At 34.2% G+C, this 26391-nt stretch overlaps 1 protein-coding gene across 2 annotated transcripts in view; it reads right to left on the reverse strand.

The window, feature by feature from the left end:
- Cdh18 (cadherin 18) overlaps positions 1 to 26391 on the reverse strand; it is an 883722-nt gene that overhangs the window by 639166 nt on the left and 218165 nt on the right. The window contains exon 1 of one of the 2 annotated variants that reach the window (XM_033757776.1): positions 4533 to 4605. The exons of the other annotated variant lie outside the window; for it this stretch is intronic. The gene's annotated coding sequence lies outside the window, so the exon portion shown is untranslated. Of the gene's footprint in view, positions 1 to 4532; positions 4606 to 26391 lie in introns of those variants that run through there. 2 annotated transcript variants of the gene reach the window in all.

Genomic DNA, 26391 nt, shown 5'->3' on the forward strand with positions numbered 1-26391 from the left:
GGCATTTCACGTGAAGACTGTTTCAGGTCAAGGTGGGCTCCATGCCCCTTACCCAAAATAGAATGAATGTAAAAGTTTCTTTTCGGTAAAATTCCATTCTATGTGACAGTCTCTCTGTGTTTCTGTTCCTCTTTTAAGGGCAAGTTATCCTAGGGCATCTCCACCCTGTTTCTGTTCCTCTTTTAAGATCCCAAGATGAATCCCTTTCTGTTTGATTTAATTAATATAGGAATTAGTCATAGCTGACATAGGTAGCCACCTGAGAATATTCTGGCTTGCAAAATCAGATGATCCAATAAAAAGAGGAATTGATTCTGTGAATGTAGGCATTAGGTAATTTTCCAGTAAGTGCCCTCCCGGTGCCCCTCAAATATCCAATAAAATGTAAAAGTCCTCCTAGTACCCCTCAATCATCCAATGAGAAGCGAGAGTTAAAAATAGAAACTATATAAGCAAAAAGTTTCCTTAATCCTATATAAACCCGCTTCAAAGTTGAATCTGGGTTCTCAATCTGAAACCGCTGTGACGGTGACACCCGAAAGTCTAGGCTCGAGCTTGCAATAAACTCTTCTTGTAATTGCATCGGACCTGACTCCTTGGTGGTCTTTGGGGACTTCGCGACTTGGGCATAACACTGTGATTATCTAAGTGGAAAATACAGAATATAGCCCTTCGTCAACACTTCTGCCAATGAATTATTTCTTCTTGACCAAAACCATTCCAACAAAAAGTTTGTTGGAAACTTTTATAACACTATTAATATTAGTAGATCTGAAAAAAAATAGTTTTTCTGATCAGTAGCAGACCACACAGATCTTGAAGAAAAAAATCTAATTTTTAAATATAGTTTTTCCACAAGATTGCTGAGAAGAAATAATCACTACTTCACAAATAAATATTTTCAGTTAAAGAAATGTTAGAAAAGCTCCTTATGGCATTTCACGTGAAGATTGTTTCATTAATTTTCCTTATTCTGAGTGTGGGATGAGTCATTAACTATACAATTTGGGTTTGATCCTATAAATTTTCTAGAGGAAAAATAATCAAAATGCATATTATGATCCTCTTGTGAATTATTTTTCGACTGTAAAGTTACAAGATTTATTTGAGTTAAAATTCGTTCTTCTTGTGAATTATGTCAATCACTTTGTCGGGACCAATCTACCTCTTGGGAAAAAAAAAAAAAAAAACTAAATTTTTCCTGCACTTTCAATGACTGACTGGCTTGCATCTGTTGTCTAATGACTCTCTGAGACCCTGCTAATTTTCACAGGGAGTGCCCCTTTGGTACAGAATTTTATGACTTCAATTATTGGAGGCTCAATCTAGAATGATTTAAAAATCAAGTTGCCATTGGCTACCGCAATTTCATTATTTGTTTCATAATCATAATACTGGAAGTTAATTCTCCATGTTAGTGCATAGTTCATACTGCTTTACTATACTTGTTTTTTAATTTTCTTAAAAACTCTTATGCACAAAAACTAACATGAATATTAATACTTTACTTTTCATTTCTTTGAGAATACCATGATAAAACTTCTTTCCAGACAATCTTGACAAAATATACATTGTTTATGAATAATTATTATAGGCATTTCTTTACATAAACAGAAGGTGGTTTTGTGTTCACTTGGCTATCTGGTGAAGGTTATTGTACAATTTACAAAAATCTATCATTATTAAAGTGCAAAATATCATAGACAATCCATAAAATTGGAATTATTTTTTCTAAGTGAAGTAAATTTTTGGAAGATTAAATTTCATTACAAGGGTGGAAAAATGCATTTTGACTTAAAATTCTTCAACTAAATCGGGGCACTCATTGCTTAAAAGTATTCATTGCTTTTTTTCAAGGACATTTTGATTCGGAAAAATTGGTCCTTGAAGTGGGCCATACAAACTGTATTACATTCAAGATCATTGCGTTGCTTGTAAGAATATGCCTCAGTCATTTTCTCATCGCTGGAAACAACATTCAACACCAACAATTTAGATGAGGAGAATTTTATTTTGCTTAGCAGTTTCAGTCTAGGGTTGGCAGGCTCCAAAGCAGAAAGAGGACATACAAGGGGGCATGGAGGAGAAGATGCTCAACTTATGAAAGTCAAGATGCAGAGGGACTGGGAGCCGGAAGTAAGATAAACGCTTTCCAGTCATGTGCCCAGTGACTCATCTCCAACCAGGCCCTAGTTGCTAACCCAATCAGCTACTGCACATACCAATGGATGCGCCCACTGATGAGTACAGCAGCCTCACGATTCAATGGATTTCCAGGACATTAACACAACACGTTAGAATATAAATGTTAAATTGCTTTACCTTCATGAGATTTCTATTTAGTGTACATACTATATATATGGTGTAGACACTACCTATAGTGTTATATACTATGTAAATATTATGTATATACTGTAGATTTAAATATGTATGTAATTCTTAAATGAGTATGTACATTTGAGGAAGAATGAGTATTCAACCCATTTCCCCCCTTTTAACACCAGATTTCAAGGATCATATAAAAGGTTTTAAATAGAAATGCAAGGAGAAAATTTAAAAGTATTGCATAGCTTTTGCAATATTCAGTAAATAGAACAATAAACTCTTATTGTGAATGCTATATTGTTATGCATCAGATATAATATTTGTTAGTACAGTCTCTTAAGAATGGTTTGAGTTATTTATCTATTTTTCTGTATATATCAAATATTTTAAATTTGTTCTACCCATTGCTTAGTTTCTGTAATACCATCAGTGTTATGATGTCAAAACTGTATTTTTGAGAAAAAAAAAACAAAACAAAAAACTTCTTTCCAGGAAAAGAACCATGAGTGTGCAAGTATTTGCTTTAGAATGAAGCTGATGCTTCTTTAGAATAAAGAAATGATTGATAATTATTCTTATTATTAAAGGAATATTTTGCTGAAGTGACTAGTCAACTAATCTCAGAAAGAAAACTTTGAAAAACCCAGTGAAATTTCATTGGGTTTTGATTGCATTTATAAAAGTACAAAATAAAATCTTAATAAATTGAGTGGAAAATTTTAACATTAATGGAGATTTATAAATTCAGCATTTCATTAGTTTTAAATGTACAGTAATAATAGTCCTTAACAGAATATATTTACTATTTAAGTGGTATTTAAAATACTATTAGGAATATCTTAAATGACCATAGTGCATATTTAAATTTCAAAAAATATGAGATTTAAGTTAGAAGAATTGATAAACAATAATATAAACCTTCTTATTTGCTGTAATTTATGCTACAGTGCTTTATATTTATTGTCTTGGGGATTCCAATTTGAAAACAATATTAAAAGTCATGGTGTGAATCAACCATCTGTAAATGAACCTGAGCTAACATAATTGCCTAGATCTACTGCATTTTCATCTAAGAATTGGTGATTGCCCAGTGATCCTACAGTTAAGTGACTCAGCAGCCCAGCAAAGACAGTATTTCTTTATTTTCTGCTTTCATCTCGATACCAAGTTTATGATCCAGCTCATGGAACCTAACTAATAAGGAGATGTTACATATTCCCTGAACACTCATTCTAGAAGCTTTGTTAAAAGAGCAGTGACTGGGTAAAATAAAACCCATTCACCTGCACCATAGTGCTATCAAAAGTTTCAGTGCACATTTTCAGTATTCATAGTCTCTAAAACCTAAGAAGTAATTGTTTTTAGATTTGAACCCCATTTATGTCGGATGTATTCCTTTCAATATTAAATGAACAAAATTTCATCTTGATATTTTATTGCCAATATAAACAATTTACTGATGCTGTTTTTCTGAAAAATTATCTTAGATCATTTGTTCATTAGAGGTGTAATATTTTTATTTGTATAAAATTTCACTTACTCCACCATTTTTTAATAGCACTTAAAAATGTAGGATGCATACATCATATCTTACCCTTAGATCAGAATCAATCCAGAATCAATGACATAATTTACAATCCCCAGCAGAGAACGGATCACAGTCTCATGTACTCTATAACACTAGAAATATAAAGTAATGTTTCAGAAATACTAAAATTTGTCTGAAAGATACAATCGTTCATCTTCCCTATGACTCTGACTCTAATATTGTATTAGTTTTAAAGATAAACTAAAACTTTTTATCTGTTAGAATCTTAAATATTTTTCTTGAAAAACATACAACAAATTTTACAAAGATTATACAAGTTTTAAAATCTCACAAAATGAAGATTATTCCAAGGTTTATTATGCTTACACACCTCTATTTTTGACTCACATAATATACCATGAACACACACACTACGTATAAACATAAACACTGAATTGTGATGATCTGATAACTAGACTAGAAACAATATTCTGTAAATCTGTTTGGAAACATTAGCTGACTTTAGAGCTGAAATGATTTTTTAAGAGTATAGACTGAGAAGCATTCACACAAAACAAATCAACATCATGACTTCTCAGAACCACATTTAAAATGTAATAAAATGCATCATGCATTTCTCATAGCATGTATTAATAAAAGATGGCGTGATGAAACTGACCTGAACAATATTTGTTTTCTCCGATTTATCCTTTTGCTAGAAGCTGAATCGTTCATCGTGGTTTGTATATTTGATGTATAAAGCATTGCATAAGCAAGAAAGCATTTCACAAGGTCAGAAATGAAACACATCTGAACCTGCTGTTAACATTCAGCAAAATATGCTGCAGATATTCTAGGATCATTTTTTTCTGTCACTTTGGATGAGATGCCATGAAACTTACATAGAAAATGAAGGCATAAATTCCTTTTCTGTGTAAATGCTCTTTGCAGTACAAAAAAAATGAACTGTTACCAACTTACAGGAAAGATCTCACTGCAGTACATCTTTGCAGACAACTAAGAACTTTAACTGTAATAGAAATAATTTATGGAGATTTGAGCATGTCTGTGAGAGCAAATGGATAAATTAAAAACAATATGAAGTAGGCTTAGTTGTAATAAAATTCCTTCATATAACACAAGCATTTCTGTTTAATTTTAGAATAAAAATATGCTAGCATGCCAAAGAAAAGGACATTGGGTCATTTTTTTCTAAATTTCAGAGTATTATTCCTAGAGTAGGTTAAAGCAAACTCCATTCTAGTGTCATGAGATAAAAGTTAGTAAATTGTGAAAACTAGGTTAAGAGGAATGAGGTATCTAAACCAATAACAGTGTTAAGAAGGGAAACCATAATTGCATTCTAATAGATCTTTTACTGCAATAATAAATTCATTTGTAAATTTTACTTTTAATCTGCAATTATTAACCTAGTGTTGTGGTTTGCGTCTAGTTGTCCCCCCAAAGCCTCATGGGGTCACAGGCTTGATCCAGAGAGTGTGAAGCTGGAATTAATTCATGGTGCAAGACTAGGCTCGAGGGCACTAGGATTGAGGGCACGAGTGCTGCCCTCCCTAAGTAGTCTGAAAAGATAAAAGGGGCAGGGAGACGCTGTAAACTCCCTTGTTACCTTTGCTGCCTCATCTGTGCCATGTTGTTTCTGCTCTGTCATGCTCGTTTGTCACCCCTGCCTTGGAGTCGGCTGATTATGGACTGAAACCTCCATGAATGGTAAGCCAAATAATCCCCTTCCCTTTAACTTTTGGTGCCAGGTATTTTGTCTCAGAAATGAGAGAAGAGTAACTAACACACTGAGTCATAAAAAAATAAAAAAGTGTATGTACTGATGTGAAATGTTGTTACATTTATACATTGTGTAATCCAGTTGATCTTATTTATGATCTCATTTATTTATAGAGAATCTATTAAAAAACTTTCATATGGCTCCTTGAGATATACAGTACACAGCACACAGCCGTCTTACGGTGCAATTTTCTTAATTTGCACTTAGAACCTTTGCCACTGAATCATAATTGTCATTGTGAATGAATTAAGCAACTCATGAGAGGTGATTGGAATGTGGAGCTCTATACTCATCAGTAGATGTGTACACTGATGACTACAGGCAAATGTGATGTTAGAAGCTGTTTGTGCAGATTGAGCTACTAAATAGAGACCAAAACAAGTGTGTAAAGTTCAGCAATGAAACCAACCTTTGCTCTACCTCTGACTGCTATGATCTTCCTTTAATAGCAATCAACATACCGGTTTCAGGCTTAAGTCATGTTGGCTCCTTGCAGATCCCTAAGAACCTTGGTTGAATGTTTGAAGTTCAAAAATTATGTTCAAATGTTTTCTAGTGCATCTAAAGCACACTGTGAGGTTGAAATCTTAAAAGTAATCTATCAGTTCTTTTGTCAATGTCTAGTGGACTACATTTAATCCATCAAAAGGTTAGGATTATTTAGAATTCCTTTTTCTACTTGCCTGTCTGTTTACCTATGCTTATGAGTAACAGTGAAACACTATTCTACCTTCTGGAAAACAATAGTGTGATCTGAGAGGATGCCATTCAGTATTTGTGTTCCTGTGCCAGGTTTATTTCATTTAACCTAATGATCTCCAGTTTATTCTATGTCACTGCAAGTGATAGACTTACATTCATTGCTGTGACTGTGCTGTATTCCATCGGGTACGTTTGCACATTTTCTCTATCCATGCAACAGTGATGTCCACTTCTTATCTATTGTGACAGTGCTGCAATAAACATGGGGGTGTGGATGGCTATTCAGCGTACTGATTAAATTTCCTTTGGGCATATGCCAAGGAATGGGAAAGCTGCACCCTACGATAATCTTGGAAGACAATCTGAACTGTCTTCCATGACAGTTGTACTAGTAAACATTCACATCAACCGTTCATGAGGGTTTCTTTCTATTCACATCCTCGTTACCAATTATTATGTTTAGTCTTGTTCATTTCATCCACTCTTGTTAGTTCTGAAGACTATCTCATTGTGGTTTTGATTTGCATTTCTCTGATGTTTAATGATGTTGACTATTATTTCACATACTTATTAGCCATTTGCATGTCTTTCTTTGGTAAATGTCTATTTATATGTATTGCCCCCCGCTTTTTTTGGTACCGGAGATTGAACGCGGGTCCTTGCGCTTGCAAGGCAGGCCACCTAACCGCTGAGCTAAATCCCCGGCCCCGGTATTGCCCATTTTTAAATGAACTCATTTGCTTTTACTTTTGACTTTCTGGGCTTTCATACATATTCTTAATAGGAATTCCTTATCAAATGAGTTGGATTCAGAGCCATAACAAAGCTACACACACCAAAAAGTATACACCAGTACATATACAAACACAGGGCATTTCAGTTTACAGTTAAAAAACAATTAGTGTGGATTATTTTTCAGCAGGATGGAAATTTATGGAATTTTAGAAGATTAAATATAAATCTCTATTCTTTACCGTTACAAACATTGTCCTAAAGTGGCCATGATCAGTGGCTTGTGGTCACATTGATCAGCACAAAGATTTATAGATATCAGTCTTGTCCGATGAGCTCTATATCTGAGAGCCTACTGCACTAAGTGGCAGTACCAACTTTTAGATTTAGCTGCTCACCTCAGGACCACAGTCCCAATTTTTTATGTTTGTGAATCTCAGTTTTCTCATTTGTGAAATGAATGTAAAATATTGAACTACTTAAACTTCTCAGCTTTTAGTGAGGTCAGAAAAGAAAATATATTTACACAAAGATTTTTAAGTTTTGTAGAGTTGTAGCAGCAATGGTAGTACAGAAAAGACAACAATATAGATCAGATACAAATAAACTAGAGATTTGACACAGACCTGAAAGTAAGAAGGGATGCTACAAGCAAAAACTGTAAAATTGCATGGACAGAGAAAAGAGACTCATGCTAAAACGAATATCTGACAATTGTTTTTGTTTTTAAATCTTCCTCACCTAGCCTTGTTACTGATAGCATTATTCTAACTATAGGGTTATTGAAATAAATACATATTATTCTAGAATTTGAAAGAAGATGGAGGTAACACATAAACTAACACTAATTCAGATACTCTGCCATACTCTTTCCTTAAAGTTCTTTTTCTCTCTGGCATATTCTATTTCACTGGTTCTCAAAATTATATTGTTACCACCACAAACAGAAGCACCTCTTAACTTGTTCAAAATCCACAGCTCTTCCTTACCTACTAAATCAGTATTTCTGGAGATTGGCCCAGTGTAACTGACTTAACGAGACGTCAGGATGTCCTCCTAAACATTCAAGCTTGAAGATCACTGCTCAATGAGCAACCTCAATGTCAAAAATAAAACAAAATGTGCTTTTTGTGCAGTAGAATAAGCAGCTGTCATTAATGCTTATGTGGCTTTGTACCTGATGTTTGCATGAAAATCAAAAGAGGGACAGTTGGAGAGGGCAACCTATTCAATACACACTTAAATAGCCACTCTAGATTGAGACCTAGGTTAATTTCTGATATCACAAGAGTAAGACACAGACTTTTCTTTTGTATACTCAAAGACTTTAGTATAATCATAGAAGTACCCAAATTAAGATATCTCAGAAAACCTAGAGAGACTTAACCAATTCCCAGGATACTGATCTCTAAACAGAATTTTGACAAGTACTCAGATTTTTGCAGATTGTCTAGTGAGTAGTGCTTGACTTGAAAGCCAGCCCAAGCTAACATAATTTATGTAAAACCACGGAAAGGCTTGGCTCATTTTGAAAACAGTAAGTAGTAGTTTAGCATTGCAGAGGGTACAAAAGCAGATGAAATCATCACCATGCACTATATGTGTGTGTGTGTGTGTGTGTGTGTGTGTGTGTGTGTGTGTATATATATATATATATATGAATGCTGCACTATTTTTAAAAATTGGACTCAACTCTGTGTTGTGATGAGACTCCCTGAGAAGTTCCTAGCACAGTAGTTATATGGTAATGCTCAGATCTGTGCAGGACCAGCATGCAGGGAGAAGACTGGAGAAATGGGTTCCATTACAAAGATACTGACATACCAAGGAGAAAAGCAAACCTGGCCCTAAGTAGGAAAATGGTAATAAAGATAGAGAAGAAATATGGATTCCAGAAACATTATTTAAGCTGTAAATAAATATGAGTAGTTTGGGCAGAAACACGTTTAGACTGGAAAATTCTATGTCAGATATTGTTTGAGAAATAATGAATCCAAAGATTTTTAAATTGATCAGAAAATTCTGAATAAGAAATAGGAGAGAGCTATGAGTAAATAGAAGCTGGCTGGTCCCATAGGAAAGGAGGTGTGGAAGAAAACTAGGATTCACAGGGAGTGGGGAAGACTAACAGATTCAGACTGGGAAGCAAAATGAAATAAAAAGAAAAAATAGTTTAAAAGTGAGTGAATAAGGGATGATCTTGAGGGTGGTGGTGGGAAGCTAAGTGTAGGATTATATACAGCTGAGGGAAGATAAACACTAAAAGCTGCATTGAATTTGACAATAAAAAGACCATTGCAGCATTAAGAGGAAATCACTTTGACAGAGCACTGAAAGCAGAGAAAAATATTCCAAAAGGCTAAAAAAGGCAAAAAAGCAAGACATTTTTGACCACAGAAAAAGGCAGAATCTGGAAAGAGGACAGTGACGAACAAACACAGGATTTTTTTGTCTTATTTTTATTTATTTTCAGGCAACATCTTTTAAAAGACAGGAGCAATTTAAGTAGTGTCCTTAGTGTGTAATGAACTGACTAGAAGGGGAAAAGACTCAGTTTCCAGAAAGAAGAAATAATGAAGATTAAGTCATCAATGTACCCAGCTTTGATTTTTTTTTTTTATAATAGGTCCTCAAAGTAATGGAGTCAAAAGGAATTTGTTCAGGCCACATTAACGCCAAACTGCTTTAATTTTATTAATTTTATGATTGGAAATTTTTTTTTTTAATTTAGAATATCTCCCTTGCTTGTCTAGATTTGTGGCTTCCTGGAACTCAGTTCAGTGATCGAGTCTCCATTTATCATGCTATTAATTTACAGGATCGCCCTCTCCTCTGTTTGTTATGATATCAAATTTTGCAGACTCTTCAATTCAGTGATTCCCAAAAGGCCTCAAATTATCTTCCCATCTAAGCTCCCTGAGACCAGCATTAAGACCTTTGCACAGGTAAAGATTCATAGGTTGGCACTGAGTTAGATGGGACATTCACAGTATGGCGGCTTTAGTTATGCATTGGTATTCAATGAGAGAATTGGGTTTTTTAAAATTTCAATTATCTGTGAGAGCTGAAGGCAAAAAATGAGTTTTGAGAGACAGTAAGTCCTCATTTTCTAGTTCAATTTCGGATATGGAGAAATACTGTTGCATCTTAGCAAAAAGTAATTGGATTAAAGAGAGAAAGTTGCTGAAGTAAAGAACCAAAGGCTACAAATACCTCTGGTTGAAGCTGGAGAGAATGATCCTGAGAGCCCAGATTGCCTTACTGAGATTGCAGGGAAATTATCTTCCATTTGGACTTGTCGTTCTTTTTGAAAGGGGTCTTTACCTCAGTTGTAAATGTTAAGGAAGAAGACAATGACAGATCTACTAGTTTCCTACGGCTGACATGGGAGTGGACCACAACTAGGTTTAGTCACTCACACTTCTACAAGCTCAATATCCCAAATCAAGTGTTCAGCAGGCTGTGCTTGGTCTGAAAGGCTGTGTGTATGTGTTTGTGTGTGTGTGTTTGTGTGTGCACGCGCGTGTTCCTATTATGTTCTTTTGCCTTCACTTCTGGTTCACCTACAGTTCTTGTGGTTCTTTGTCTTATAGAGGTCTGAGTTCATTCTCTGCTTCCATCATCAAATCATATTCTGATTTATTTCATCTTCTGTCTTTGCGACTGTTTCTGTGTGTTTCCTCTCCTTACAAGCCTACCTTGACGATTTCATCTTACCTGGATTACCTCTGTCAAGACCTTGCTTCTAAAAACCTTCTACTCACAGATCTAGTAAAAAAATACATTTTTTTTTTTGCGGGGGTGGGGGACACAATTCAATCTAATGCAGGTGTAATGAGGGCATCAAAGCTTTTCTTAGTGAAAGCAGGAAGACTACAGGCAGAGGTATAAAGGACTAAGGACAATAAGAGAACTGTATCCAAGGAAAACACTTATTATTTCATACAGAAGAAATATGTGCTGAATGAAAATAAAAAAAACTAATGCTGGTAAATGATAAAGAAAAGGAAAAAAGAGCATTTCTGGTTTAGGATTTCACGAAAATATTTATATATTATCCCATCCAAGAAGAGATTATTAGAAAGTAAAAATGAATTAAGTAAATTTATTATCAATCATAATTAGAGATGAATTTGACACACTTGCATATATGAATAAAAATATATTATAAACAGGTTAAGGAAGGATGAAGATTACAAGTTCAAGTCCTGTATGGCCATCTTAGTGATTTAGTAAAATATTCTCTGACAATAAATAAGTCCTGGAGATTTAGCTTAGTGCAAAGGCCCTGGGTTCAATCCCAGTACCATACAATGCTGTTATTTGAAATAACTAATGACTTTAATAATGAATACATAAAACTTTCTTATTTCAATCAGTTTTCCATTATACAAATATAATTTTACAAAAACGATTCAACATAGCTCCATCATAGGAAATGTCAAAACACAAAATATTTATAGATAGAATAAAAGCTTACTGGTGTGCTGTTGGTTGGTTTATGGTATTTTGGAACATACTTTTTCCTTCATGGTTTGAGTTTTGAGAGACAGTAAATCCTCATTTGCTAGTTCTTTTATTTCTTTTCCATGTTTTATGTCTTTTATATGTATTTCCTTCTAATGAAATTGCATCTAACAAACTCACAATCAATAATTTAGTGAATGAATGTTACTTGTTAAAGTTATTGAGCAATTTATAAAACTTTCTGGACATAATTAATATAGTGTTTTGTGGTTACATATCAAAAACATTTAAATTTATATATGTGAGCTTTTGGTAGAGGTTAATTTTAATAGTACATTGTTAAGAAAGCATTTCAATGCCTACTCAATGCCGATTTTCTTATCTACCAAACATAATCTTTTAAAATAATTATGCAATTTTCCAACCAATGTCTGATCAACAGTTATCATTTTTTTGGGGGGGTTTCTAGTATAATAATGAATCTGCAAAAGGGAATGAATATATCCTGTTGTCCCATGACAGAAAAACAGTACTGTATTTCAATCAAGCTCTGTGTATTTCATACATGATCTATTTACTTGTTAATATGGTGGTGGGTTTTGACTTGATTTGCTTTTAAAAGCAAGACAGCACAGATGCTCCCTGGTCAACCTGATGTGACGGTTAACGCTCTTCTATGTATAAAAATATTTCAGCAATACAAAAGCAAATCATGGATCCACCCCAAAGTTTATACTGTGTTATTTTGTTTTAAAGGAGTAACAGTATTCATGGTATTTTTATCCTGACCATGTTCTGGCTTACTTCCGTTATCATTTTCTTAATCTTGTTGTAAAATTTCAGTGATGCATTTTATAAATCAATAAATTATATCATGTTCTCTTAATGAGAATGGCTTGCAAAATTAAAGAAATAAACTCTTTTTACTTGAATGTGTTTGTTATAACTAGACTAATTATGTATGCATTATAAAGTATTGCTATTGTTTTTCACCAAAAACATACTTGATATGAAGTATTCAGCCAGTGTACTAGCCTTAAGATTATGATTTGAATATTGTGTATGATTAATAAATAAGCTATTGAAAGTGAGCTTTGAATAGTGTGTGCATAAATTTACTTAAATTTTTTACAGAAAATATTAATTTGGGAAATAAAACTATAAGACATGAAAGCATTTTGGAAAACAAATATATACTGAAGTGTCTATCTTAGAAAGCAAGAACGGCATTCATTAAAACAAGAAGACATTTTATAATTTTATACTGAAATTTACAGTGAATCACATGGTCTACATTTACAGGCACACTTGAGAGATGAATGTGTTGACAAATATTAGCATTTAATTACAATGTCAACAAAATTACAATTCTCTCTCTAGATTTACCTAGTATTTAATATTACTGTCTCAAAATAAAGCTGTTAATCTGAATGCTTTTCAATATAAAATTCTGTAAATAAACTTTTTATAATAGATCTGTTATTTTTCTTTTTCTTTTTTTTTGGTACCTGGGATTTTTTGGTTAGGGGCTTGCAAGGCAGGCCACCAAACCACTGAGATAAATCCCAAGCCCCTAGTTCTGTTATTTTTCTTTCATGATATTGTGACATTATAAATTCACCTAAATCTTAACAAAAATTTAATAGTTTAATGCACATTAAAATATTTAAGTGTTTTGGATTATATAAATGTACTTTATATTGAGATGGATAGGTACAGAGTCTGACTCACTCTATAATGTCCCGTTGCTAGAAAAACGTTTCTTTAGAATTCAGGAATTCTGACTCTGAAGCTTGAACTTAACAAGTACAGAATGCTTCATACTTTATACCAAAGAAGGAGCATAGCTTTGGCTTTAAGGTTTGTACAACTTCCAATCAAGAGTAATTAAATCCATGTAGTAATGCCCAGCATGGAGAATAAGAAAGCATTCTATTTCACAGGAGTATAACCAGGACCATCAAAAGCTTTACCATACAAATCAGCATTAACTGAGTGTTACTCAGTACAAAGATTCTGACCAGTACTTCTACAGTGAAATAACTAGTGTTAAATCACCTTTTCTTAGGACATCTTCATTATAAACAATGACGAATAATAATTCTGAGGGAAACAAAATTGGGGAATTGCTCGAATTAGGAGCATGAGAGCTGCCACATGATCTGAACTGACACCTCTCTGATTTTCCTGTTGAAACCATGGTCCATTTTAAGGTGAGTATGTGGGTTCCCCCAGGCTACTCAAGAAACAGTTTTCCTCCTAGGCAATGCCCAGATTGCCTTACTGAGATTGCAGGGAAATTAAATCCATTTTAAGGTGAGTATGTGGGTTCCCCCAGGCTACTCAAGAAACAGTTTTCCTCCTAGGCACATATTTGAAAATAGTTGTACAAATTGAGTCAGGGATTAGTCTCTTTCACAGTGACTTTACTCTAATAAGTAAAGAAGGCATTAATCTTGCCAGTGCGGCCGTCCCTCTCTTCCATAGTAATCTGAGTTGTCCAGTGGGAAGATTTGTTTACCTCCTAGAAAATGAAAGAGAAACAGAACTTGCCTTCCAGAAAAATACCTAGCCTCTATAGTAAAGTATAACTGTGGCCAGGGAAAACATCCCCCATCAAGTACTTTTTCAGTAGTCAGATAAAGAAATGGGCTCAAAAAGGCCATATTGCATTGCATAAGGGAGTTAAAAAACAAAACAAAACACAGTTTACATCTTGAAATAACTCCCAGCTATCAAAATAAAAATGTGTACACAGAGATGATTTAATCTTGAAAATTTTAGTTTTGCTGTTTTTTTCATACAAAAATGAAATAATATGCCAATTAGAGAAACAGATAATATTGTGAATAATGATAAAAGAAACACAATTTGATATTTAGGGACTGTTACCAAAATTATGGATTCTAGATAATATGCCATAGTCAAACAGATAATATTGTGAATAATGATAAAAGAAACACAATTTGATATTTAGGGACTGTTACCAAAATTATGGATTCTAGAGCAATGTATTAAGCTGAAATACTTGAACAATAGATGGAAAATATTTTCTTTGGGCAAGTGCTTTCATTAAAGAAGCAAGTTGCCTTATTCTTAATAATTGACTACTGAAGAAGAGTATAAAGTCATTGATATTCAAGTATGAAAGATGAAATCAAGTATACCTGCTCATATCCTTGATTCTCAGAAATGCTTTTAAAATTTGGGAAATTAAAGATGATGGATAATCTGGACTCTTTTGTACAGTACAGTACATAAGTGAAAACCGACACGGTGCTAGGTACTGTTTCAAAATGAGAGTCCATTAACCATTTCAATATATATCATAAAAACTGGTAAAGAACAATAAACTTCATATTAATTAAACTATGAGGTGTGGTGCTTTGATATATATACATGAAGATAATAGAAAATATCAATAAACTTCATATTACCTATGATGGGTACAGAAAGAACTAAAGAAGCAAGCTGTTTAAGTTAAAGTATTTCTAAACATTAAAGAGAAATATGTTCAAAGACATCTAGACAGAAACATTTCAATTTTGCAGAAGAAAAGTGATATTCTGAGTGCTTTTAACTCACAGTAAGTTGGGCAAGAGTAAGTAATAAAACCAGAAACAGGACTGCTAGTCAGAATAAGTCTATGTGGAAAAATATATAATACCAATATGTGCGTATGGAAGGGGAAAAGATATGTTTTGGCCTCTCGTCACTTATTTTATTTGGTTTTATGCCCACCATGATTTAGGGAACTTTATTAAGAGATTCTCTGCTGTCCAACATGGATGTGGGTTCTTTTGCAAAAAATATTTAAGGTGGGATAGCCCAAAATGTTAAAACGCCTCACCAGTCTTTTTATGTTGGTATCACTTAATATCAACCAGACTTTGATGTACTGCAATAAATCAGGGAGCTGTAGAAAAAAAAAAAGAAAAAAGAAGAAGAAGAACATGTAAGAGTTTTTTAGTTTTGCTGTGAGATGCAAAAGTTTTGTGGGTTTTGAAAAGGGTGATATGAATTGAGTTGCAGTGAATTCTCTGTCTCTGCTGATAGGATCCTGGGGAGCTTGAAGAGCCACGGGACAGTTAGTTCTGTCCTACAGGAAGACAGCGATGGTAGCTTACCCTGTCTAGAAAGTTAGATTTGAAAATATTGCTAGATTCTGGATAAAATGCATACAATTTGGCATCAAAATGGGGGACACAGGGCTGAATCCGAGCCATGGCCTGAGAGACTGAAAGGATGAGATTTCACAAAATTAAAGAAAGCCTTGACAATATCAAACACACATAAACGCAAGATGGGTTATTTCTAGAAAATTTCCTCTAAAAATACATAAAACAAATACATTTGCATAAATGGAATATCATGGAATTTTCATAAGTGGAATGCACATGGATCAGCATTTGTTCCTATAAAATAATAACCTGAGAATCAGGCTTCCAAAGAGTCAAGGAAGATAGATTATATTTCACATTCAATATCTTGTGAGTTCATTTTTACTTCAGCAAAATAAAAGGAAATTGTGCTAGCCTTACTAAAAGTTAGCTAGACTATACCAATACATATGAATTAATAAAATTCAATAATTGTCATGAAGTTCATCGTTCAACAAGTTACATAAATATTTATTACAATTTTAGTTTGAGAACGTTTATGATCAACTTTCTTTGATGCTGGAAAATATGTGAAAATCAATTGGGTTAGAATGGTTGAATCTCAGTTTTAGGATCGGGAGGAGAGAGCTCTCTACTGATTAACAGAGCTCCATCCTCTCCCATCTCATTACATTGAATATGTAACAGAAATAACACCTGAGCCACATGCAGGCATTTCACATGTAATCAATAATGTCTGTGTATTTCCTTGTTTAAAAAAAATATGTTAATCATCAGTTTTTCCTCTCTTTTCCTGCTAGTTTCACATTATTAAGAGAAAGATTTTTTTTCCCCCAAAAAGACCTCTGATCTCACTAGGTTTCAGAACACAATTTTCAACACACTTTGTAGAGCAGGTGGAGGCTGGAATTGGTTTCAAGATGCTACCGTTAATAACAGATGTGCAATGGAACGTTTTCATGTTTCCCCTAGGTCTGAGATTTCACATATACTCAAGAGTAACCAACCACTCATCAAGGGAATAGGAGATCTCCTCAGGCTGTCTTCATTTCTCCAACAGGCTAGCCTCTCTGACCTGACAAACAAAACATTCACTTCTGAACTGGGCTATCTCAGATACATATTAAGTTCTAACATCTCCATAATCCTAGACTTGTGTTATGTGCTACGAATAAGTAAGACACTTCTTCATTAAAATAAAATTATGTTAAGCAAATACATTTATAGCATACCATATATATCCACAGAAATAATTAATGTTTTCATGGAATATATGGAAAAATTTTTTAAAACTCTATAAGATTGATTTGAACAGACAACAATTATCTTAATAAAGGAATTTGAAAGGGAAACATTTGCTGGAGATAGACTGAAGTGTTACTGACTTTAAAAAGCTGGAAAATGCAGAAGCCAGTTATCATAGGCTGGTGCTGTTCTCTATTTTTTTGTTTTGTTTTGTTTTTGAGACAGAGTCTCACTATCTAGTTCAGACTGCCCTGGAACTCAACTGTGTAGCCAAGGCTGGTGTTGATCTCAAAGAGGTCCTCCTGCCTCAGCCTCCTAAGTGTTGAGATTACAGGCATGTGCCATCATGCCGGCTTGTTATCTAATCTTGTGGAGACTCTCGCTACTCTCATGTGTCCTTGAACCATGAGCATTTGGGGGGACTCGCAATACTTGTTTCTTCACGGGATTAGAATATAGTAATTGTATCAACAGCTTTCTGAGGTGAATTCAACATGGCAGAGTGCTAAAATCTTCCACTGGGATGCAGGAAAATATATTAAAATGTCAAAATGTATTTAATTTAGTCCATACTTCAAGCATTTCCACATTAGTGTCTGCTGTGGAAGTACTTGTGTATAATTCAATATTACAAGACAGACATTTTTATAAACTTGCATGTCTTGTTGAGTAAATGAAATGGTACAAATCAGAAGTCTTAGAAATTTCTGTACACAGCCATGAGTTTTGAAAGGGCCTGATGACAAATGCTCATTCTGGCTTTAGTTTTCAGTGGTCTGAGGAGAACAATAAGCAAAGAAACAAAATACAGAACATAATTCATTTTAAATGGATTTATTTTAATCCATGATTGTGACTTTGAAGGTATTGTCTTAAATACGGTCATTTTCCTATAATACCATGTCACTAATGTTGGATTTTTTCAATGTTAATAATATTATTATTGGTATTATTATCATCATTACTGCTAAGTTAGAAATTACTTGGTTTGTGCAATCCCAAAGGCAAGGACATTTGTTACAGACATATTCTAAATTTTATTTTCCTAATTTACCAGCCTTCCCTATACTACTCTCTCGGCTTCTCCTATTTTGCTGATAGAAATTATTGCACCTGATATTAATTCCAATCCCTTAATATTAGAAAAAGAAAAAAATGGAAACAAAGTCTTTGCAGATAGTGAGGGTGGAGGGGTTGAAGGGAGGACAGGAAAATGGGGAAAAAACAAGAACCAAGATAGATTATGTGAAGGTGAAAATTTCCAGTGATGAATGTCATTCTATTGTATACCTTAAATGTACCAATAAAATTAATTTAAAAAGAGAAATTATTACATTTTATTGCCTTATATGTCAGAGAGTATAAATTTTAACTCTGATGATAAATTAGTTTTAGAATTAAAAGATTTGAAATTTCAAGAGGAATCCCAGGGAGTTACCTATAATGTTTGTGTTCAGATCCTTTTCATGAGGAGACAGTTAAATCATGATTCCTATAATTTTTACAAGAAGGAGAATTTTTTCAGCCATATTTTCAGGGGTTGGGGGATGTGAACAGATGTATTTTGAAAAGTACAAGTGAAAACATCTTATACCTATGTTTAAAATATTTTGTTCATATGTACAGCATAAATCTTTGATATTTACATTTATATTTAAATATATTTTATTATATTTACATTTCAAATAAACCATTTGATATGATGTAACCAAATTGGTTGAATAGCACCAAAATTAGACTTTCTGTAATTACTCAAAACTCAGACTCTGTGTTAGTTTCCTTTCTAAACTAGGATGCAATTTTAATATACCAGACTAGAAAAGTAGTAGAAATTTGGCATTTCCCTTTGTGCTTTATGGGGCTGGGTCAATGTTTGGTGGTCTAACTTTTCTGCCTGTCCTGAGGCATCTAGAATTGTGAATCTATACCTTCAGAACAATTTAGTCCTGAAGATGTAATGAATGTGCTCAGTAGAAAATGTGAAAGTCCACTAATGGATCTACTTATCATATAGTTCTTTCCTATCCATCCACCTTAGAGACCATTAAGGGCAGTAGGCAGGGAAACCAACACTATATGTGCTCAGGAGGTTTTTCCATAAATGTATGCCACTTGACACTGGCCTTTGTCCCCTCTCAGGTCAGATTTCTCTATTGAGAATGGGGGAAAATGTTGCCCTGACATGAACTGAGAGCATAATTTCTACCCATGATACAAGTGATGCTCAAACTCTAAATCCAGCCTGGGTAGTATAAACAATTATTTAAAGGAATATATAATGTGACCACAAGAATTACATTTCTGAAATGAACTCTGGGGTTGTCATGCATTGTACAAAATACATTGCATTGCAAATATAACTTATGTTTAAACATGCTGAGCAACAGTATTATCCCATAATAAAAGATGGTTTAATATTTATAACATGCTTCTAGTGACCCCTGGCCCACATACAGAGCAACCTTTTCCCAACATGTCATAATTGTTATAACATTAGATAATGAAACGTTCCTAATGGCCTAAACCTGTTCTGACAATCTCTATACCATTGGGAATCAGTTGATTTCCTAAAAGAGCAGAGAGAATAAGGGATATATATAAGGGCAAAGTCTAGCAGAGACACTTTGTTAAAAAGCAAAGTTACATAGGCAGAAGCCCCCAAATTGTATTCACTCTTCACAAATCCCTGTAGAAGTGAAAATTTAATGTTAAATGATGTACAGTACATAAAATTCATTAGTTTAGAAAGACTACTTATCCAGTAAGCTTCCTTGGTACTGTTAAAAATGGTGAGTTTGCTGGGCATGGTGGCACATTCCTGTAATCCCAGCACTCAGGAGGCTGAGGCAGGAGGATTTCTGTGAGTTTGAGACCAGCCTGGGCTACATAGTGAATTCCAGGTAAGTCTCAACTACATTGTGAGACTCTGTCTCAAAAAAGCAAACAAAAAAAATTGAAAAAATATGGTGAGTTTCCCCCATTATTATGGTGAAATATTTTTTCAGGTTCTGTTTTCTATTATGTTGGCTTACATATGGTGGATTTTATAAAAATTTGAATTCCAAGATGAGGTGTGCATGCCAATTTAAAAGGAGCAAAGAGTAGTAGGCCAGTTTAGCTGCTGAGTTCAGAGAGAGAGAGTGTGGAATGACCATAGGTCTTCTAAGAACAACGGAAATCTTGGAAGAGATTTTTGCAGGGGAAAAACAAGAATGGATCAATGTTATAAAACAACCTGTCTGGGCTGCAGTGTATAGGACAGATCTTGGGTCGCAAAGGGCAAATGGGGAAGTGTGATAGGAGCCTATTGAGTAGTTCAGACAAGAGATTGTCACAAGTTGGATTCAGCAAGTTTTTCCGTGGGAGACATCCAGCATTCAACACTCAACAGCCCTTTTGCAGAATTTGGTTCATGTCAAAGAAACAATATCCTAACCATATATAAAAATCAAAGTAACCACAGCACTAGAGAGGATATTCAGACATGTTAAAGATAAGACAGCAGCAGAGCCTTAAGACATCAGAATGTGCAGCCTCCTGTATGTTCAGTGGTAGGCACTGCCCACTTTCTGGAGAAAGTGTTCTTGGAAAATGAAGACCAGAATGGAATTACACTGTTGTTCTCTTCCCCTTGATAGTGATTTGCTTTCACCTTCAATCCAGATTTCCCAAGTGACAGCCAAGAGACAAGATGTCCTGCGACTATTATTCATGAACTCTTCCTCACATTTCCCAAATAATTAAAAATATTCCTCACCTCGGAAGGGTTTCTATTGCCACAGAAAAATGCAGTGCATGAAGTTTGTTTATCTTTTTTTTTCCTTAATGATCAGATTCTGTCACGTATTAATTTTTAACATTCATATTTGTCATATACTAACTTTAACATAAACTAAAATCTATTTGATTTAGAAGCAATGACATTGTTTCAATGTAGTTAGCTAAAGTGAGCTTTCTTGATAAATATCACATCAAAACATTTTTTTACCCCAAAGCAGTATATATAAGTAATGTAGTTTCTACCGGTTTATGTCCCTCTTTGAAGAACCCTGCATTTGTTATTAACTGTTTTTCAAACTATATTTCATGGCTAATTGTTTACAGAGTTTGTATGTTCACTGTGTATGACTAGAGAGTCCAGATAAGCATTGCTCTTATATTTCTAAAGCATTTTTGTGTGTGGAAATGAAAACAGGTAGATGAAGTGTTTTCTTTGATTTAATAAGCTTTGAAAACATTGACGATAAATGAGGATGAAAGATACTTAGGCGAGAAAGCAAGAAGTTGTCAAAATATTAAGCTTCTAATAATCTATTTTATAAATTATAATTACTTGAAATTTTGCGATAAAATGACTTAAATCACTGTGCACAAGTACCAGGAACCCTGGTGTATCCAGGGCTCGGAAATTCATGGCTTGGTGTGCTTAGCATTGCATGACTGTCTGTGATCTAGTGTCTTGTTTCGTATGAAACTGAGTAATTGCGTAATTGTAGACACATCTTTAATCAAATAAGGTTTTGATTTTCATATATAAGAAAAATAAAATTAGGATATTTACTTAATTTATTGAATAGTTGACCATAAATAATATATTTTAATGAGAAAAATACATATTAACATATATATTCGTTTATTCACACATAAGATAGAACTAGTTGCTAAAGGTAACACTTATCAAAGATTTCATGACATATTGCCTTACTAATGATCTTGATCTTGCAACTTATACAGAAAATGTTGTCTGATCATTGCTTGGGGGAAGAAGTACTGAAAAAAGCCTGTGAGATCTTGCATTGGGACAATAAATGTCCTTTCCCTTCACTTCAACCTCTCCACCTTAGGTAGTTTAATACAGAATGTTAATTGCCTAAGTATGTTAGAAATATCTATGCCTTCCTCACCACGATGTACTCTTACCAAAATTACATGTCTAAGAAGCTACAGTTAAATAAGTATTCTTGATACTAACAATAAGAATTTAAATTAAAACAATGAAAAAAAATACATGAAGTCAAAAATCTACATCTGACATAATAATTCAATTATAAGAATGATTTCCTGAATACCTTGTTTTCTAAAAAAAAAACTGAAAACAGTATTACCATTCACAATTGTAATAAACCAATGTAAACAAATTAACATATTATCACTTACATTACATATGATTGATTGAAATAAAAGAGAAATGCCCAAACCAATTCTTTATGCTAATTTTCCCCCAACTCTCATTAAAATGTCCTCATTTACTAAGTCATACCTAGGTAGGCATGGTTTTGAAATATAAAGTGTTTAATTATTAGTATTACTTTAACTTGCACCTTCAAGAGTTTTCATCGTATCTAACCAAAACACTCGACATTTTCTTTTCTTTCTTTCTCTCTCTCTCTCTTTTTTTTTGCTACTGGGTATCGAACTCCGGTCCTTGCTCTTGCGAGGCAGGCAGCAGAACCACTGAGCTAAATCCTCGGCCTAGACCTAGTTTCTTGATATATTCCCTTTCAGTTTCAGAAAAACATAAATCAAACATGTCTTTATTTTATGCTTCTAAGATTTCTATTTACATTTTCTTTATGCTTCTGTTAAATGCATAAAGATATTAACTCTCCCTGCTAGGTTTTTTTCTCGTGCTTCCCAACACAGGTAAATCAATACAGGTTCTGAAGCCAAAGGAATCTGGCAGCCAACTGTGATGTTCTCAATTACTCTGCCAACTGTGGCAAGTGACTCACATTCCAATGAATTAACTAAGCAAGGACATAGGACTCCTTAATGAGACACAACTAGTGGGTGTCTTACAAAGTTTAATTCACTTTCTCCCTTTTTTCCGATTATGTGTTATATTCTAAAAGCAAATAGGGCAAAAAACCCCAAACATTACCCTATAACCATTTCTACTCAATAATAAAAAATTTCTTGTTTTAGTTTTTCTTTAAACTCATCAAGTACATTTTCTGCACTTGTTGTTTTCATGACCCATTTACCATTACTACTGGCTTGCAATCCAGATTTTATACCTTTAATTTATTTGGGGAAAAAGTGCCTCGCAACCCACAGCAGAATATAAAGAAGTAGATAAGACCATATGGAGATTTTGCAGCCAGAATGTCTCCCTTAAATCTGGTACCTACAATGTACTTGTCATGTGAGTTTGGATTTATTCACCTCCCTCATTATGCCTCATATTTCACAAATAATGTAAAGATGGAATAATATCTACCTAAATGTCTTACATTGTGATGTGACCATTTGTTGTGTATTAAATATTACGATAATTTAGCCAAATTCAGCTAAATTTTCTACTTCCTCTTACGTCGCTTTCAGATTTGAAACTCAAAATTTACACATTTCCTGAAACACATCTTCACTTTACAGCACAATAAATGCATTAATCATTTTGTTCAGTTCATTGTCCCTTTTCTTGCTAATTTTGCTTGCCCCATACCAATTACGGATAATTTATCTTTACTCTTCCAATTTCTATGCATTTCCATACTTTCAATAAATTCTGATTCTGTAGGTTCATCTGAAACTTCTAACCAAGGACAACCAAATATTTCCCAGTAATCTGTGTGTGTTTTCGTTGTGTATGTTTCATATCGCATATTTACACCCACAATACTTATGTATTCGTGCATCAACAATTCAACAGAGGCTGATTTATAAGGCCGCATGTTGTTGTACTTAATACCCTAATGACGTCACTGATGAGCCTCTTTTTAGGGACTTCCCTGTTCTCTCTGTTCACCACGTCTACACTAAAGGCTTCTTCATGACTGTTACTTCCTGAATATTTCTCAACTCATCATTTCATTACAATCTGAAAGATGGTTTAGATCATCACCCCAAAAACCTTACTCTTAATTTCTCATATGTTCTTTAGCTCTTCCTCAAATCCTTTTAAAATCAATTTTCCCCATTCCCATGCCCTCCCTTCAACCCCACCCTCCTCTCTATTTACAAAGACTGTTTCCATTTTTTCCTTTTCTCTTATTTATTCTTTTTCCTTCTTTCCTTTGCCCTACCCCTCCCACTACCCTTTCCCCTTTGGACCTTTTCTTCCTATTTCACATTATCTACTATACATTTGGATCTTTATTTACACTTTCAGTTTATCACACCAGAGAAATTATATGATATTTACACTTGTGTCCTATTTATTTCACTTAAGCATATGGCTTCAATGTACATCCATTTAGCTATAAATGTTTCTAGTTTCTCATTCTTCATGGCTGAGTAGTACTCCATGTTATGTAAATAAACATAGTTTCTTTATCCAGTCCCAAGTTGATGAGCAATTGGGCTAGTCCCAAGTTTTAGCTATTACAAATTCTGTGGCTATGAATGCGGGTGCATATATATCACTGTGGTATGATTCTTTTAATTCTTTTGGGAAGATATCCAGCAGGAGAATAGCTGGGTCAAATGGGACCTCTAATCCTAGATGTTGGAGGCATCTGCAAACTGATTTCCACAGTGGTTGCAAGAGTTTACATTACCAATAGTGTGGCAGGGTTCCTTTTCCTCCACAACCCAGCCATCCTTTGTTATTGGTTGATTTCTTGATAGCAGCCCTTCTTTCTTGGGTGAAGTAGGATCTCATCATATTTTTTCATCTGCATCTCTCCAATGACCAGTGATATTAAACATCTGTTCATGTGATTTGTTGTTGTTTCTACTTCTTTATCTGAGAAATATTTTTTTGATTTCAGATGCCCATATTTTGGATTGGGTCTTCAAATTTAAGAGATCTGATTTTTAAAAAGTTATTTATATATTATAGATAGTCAAACTTTGTCTGAAGAGCAACTTGTAAGTTTTTCCCCCACATTTTGGGTTGTCTTTTCACCCTGTTGGCAGTTACTCTTGTTGTGCAGAAGCTTTGTAATACGATGAGATCCCACTTGTTGATTCCTTGTGCTAGTTCATGTGTAACTGAGCTTTTGCTCATGAAATTTTTCCTACGCCAATGTCTTCAAGAGTTCTACCTAATCTAGCTTCCAGTCAGTTTAGTGTTTCTGCTTTAATATTTAGATCTTTAAAATCAATTTGTATTTTATTTTATTTCTTGGTGAGTAATATAGGGATAATTTTGATCTTTGGCAAGTGGAATCCCAATTTTTCCAGCACCACTTATTAAAGAGACTATCTGTCATCTACTGAGTGTGTTTGGAGCCTTTGTCAAAGATGAGGTGGCTGAGTGTGTCTGGGGTTGTTTCTGTATCTTCTAATCTGTTCCACTAATCCAAGGTTCTATTTCTTTGCCATAACCATACTATTTTTATCACAGTTACTTTGTAGTATAGTTTCAAGTTGGTGATTGTGATACCCCCTACCTTATCTTTGTTGCCTAGAGTTGCTTTTGTTATCTAGGTCTCTCCTAGTTGCAAATGAATATTTGGATTGTTTTCTCAAGTTCTGTGAAGTAGGCTCTTGGAATTTCAATTGTGATTGTATTGAATCTATATAGCAGTTTTGGCAGTATGGCCATTTTCACTATATTGGTTCTTCCTAACCAGGAGCAAGGCATGTCTTTCCATTTCTGATACCTTCTTTCATTTCCTTTTTCATTATCGTTTTCAGAGTAGAGTTCTTCAATTTCTTTCATTAGGTTGATTCCTACTTATTTCATATTTTGGGTTGCTATTGTGAAAGAAGTTGTTTCTCCAGCTTCTCTCTCAGTAAGCCTATTAACGTGGATGGTTATAAATGATATGCATTGATTTATCCTTGTCATGACCTTTTCTTATTGTTGCATTCCCCCCCTCTGCATTCAATTTGTCTTGCCTGACAGATTCTCCTGGGCTTCCTGGGGTTGTGATCCTCATTGTGTTTTCCTAGGTTGTTGTTTAATTTTTATTTTTTGAGTGCTGGTATGGTATTCATGAAGTTCTTCATTTGTTCTTTGTCACAAATGTATCTTATTTCTCCATCAATTTTGAAAGAAAGTTTTGCGATATACGCCAATCTGGGTTGGACGTGCTTTTCCTATCGGGCTTGAAAGACTTCACTCCTGAAACTTCTTGACTTGAGGGTTTGAGTTGAGAAGTCATGTGATTCTGATGGGCTTGCCTTTGTATGTGACTTGTTTCTTTTCTCTAACTGCTTGTAGTATTTTTTTCTTCTGTTGGATTTCTGGAATCTTAACTATTATATGCCTATGTGTAGTGTTTTTTTTGTTTGTTTGTTTGTTTTTTAATCACAGCTAGTTGGAGTCCTATATGCCTCACTTATCTTGATGTCAAATTCTTTTCCCTCACTTGGGAAGGTTTCTGCCATTACTTCTGTGAACAGTTTTTGTCATTTGCACTCTCTGCTTCTCCATTAACTCGGATCAGTCTTGAGTTATTCTTCTTGCATCATCTAGGAGCTGCTGTATTGATTTCTTGTGGTCCCTCACATTTGTTTTTAACAAATCTCTCTTTTCCTGGTCACTAATTGCAATCCTGTCTTCTACATCTGATATT

The sequence above is a fragment of the Fukomys damarensis genome, unplaced genomic scaffold (assembly GCF_012274545.1).
Source record: "Fukomys damarensis isolate Sample0158 unplaced genomic scaffold, DMR_v1.0_HiC HiC_scaffold_1, whole genome shotgun sequence".
Classification (NCBI taxonomy): domain Eukaryota; kingdom Metazoa; phylum Chordata; class Mammalia; order Rodentia; family Bathyergidae; genus Fukomys; species Fukomys damarensis.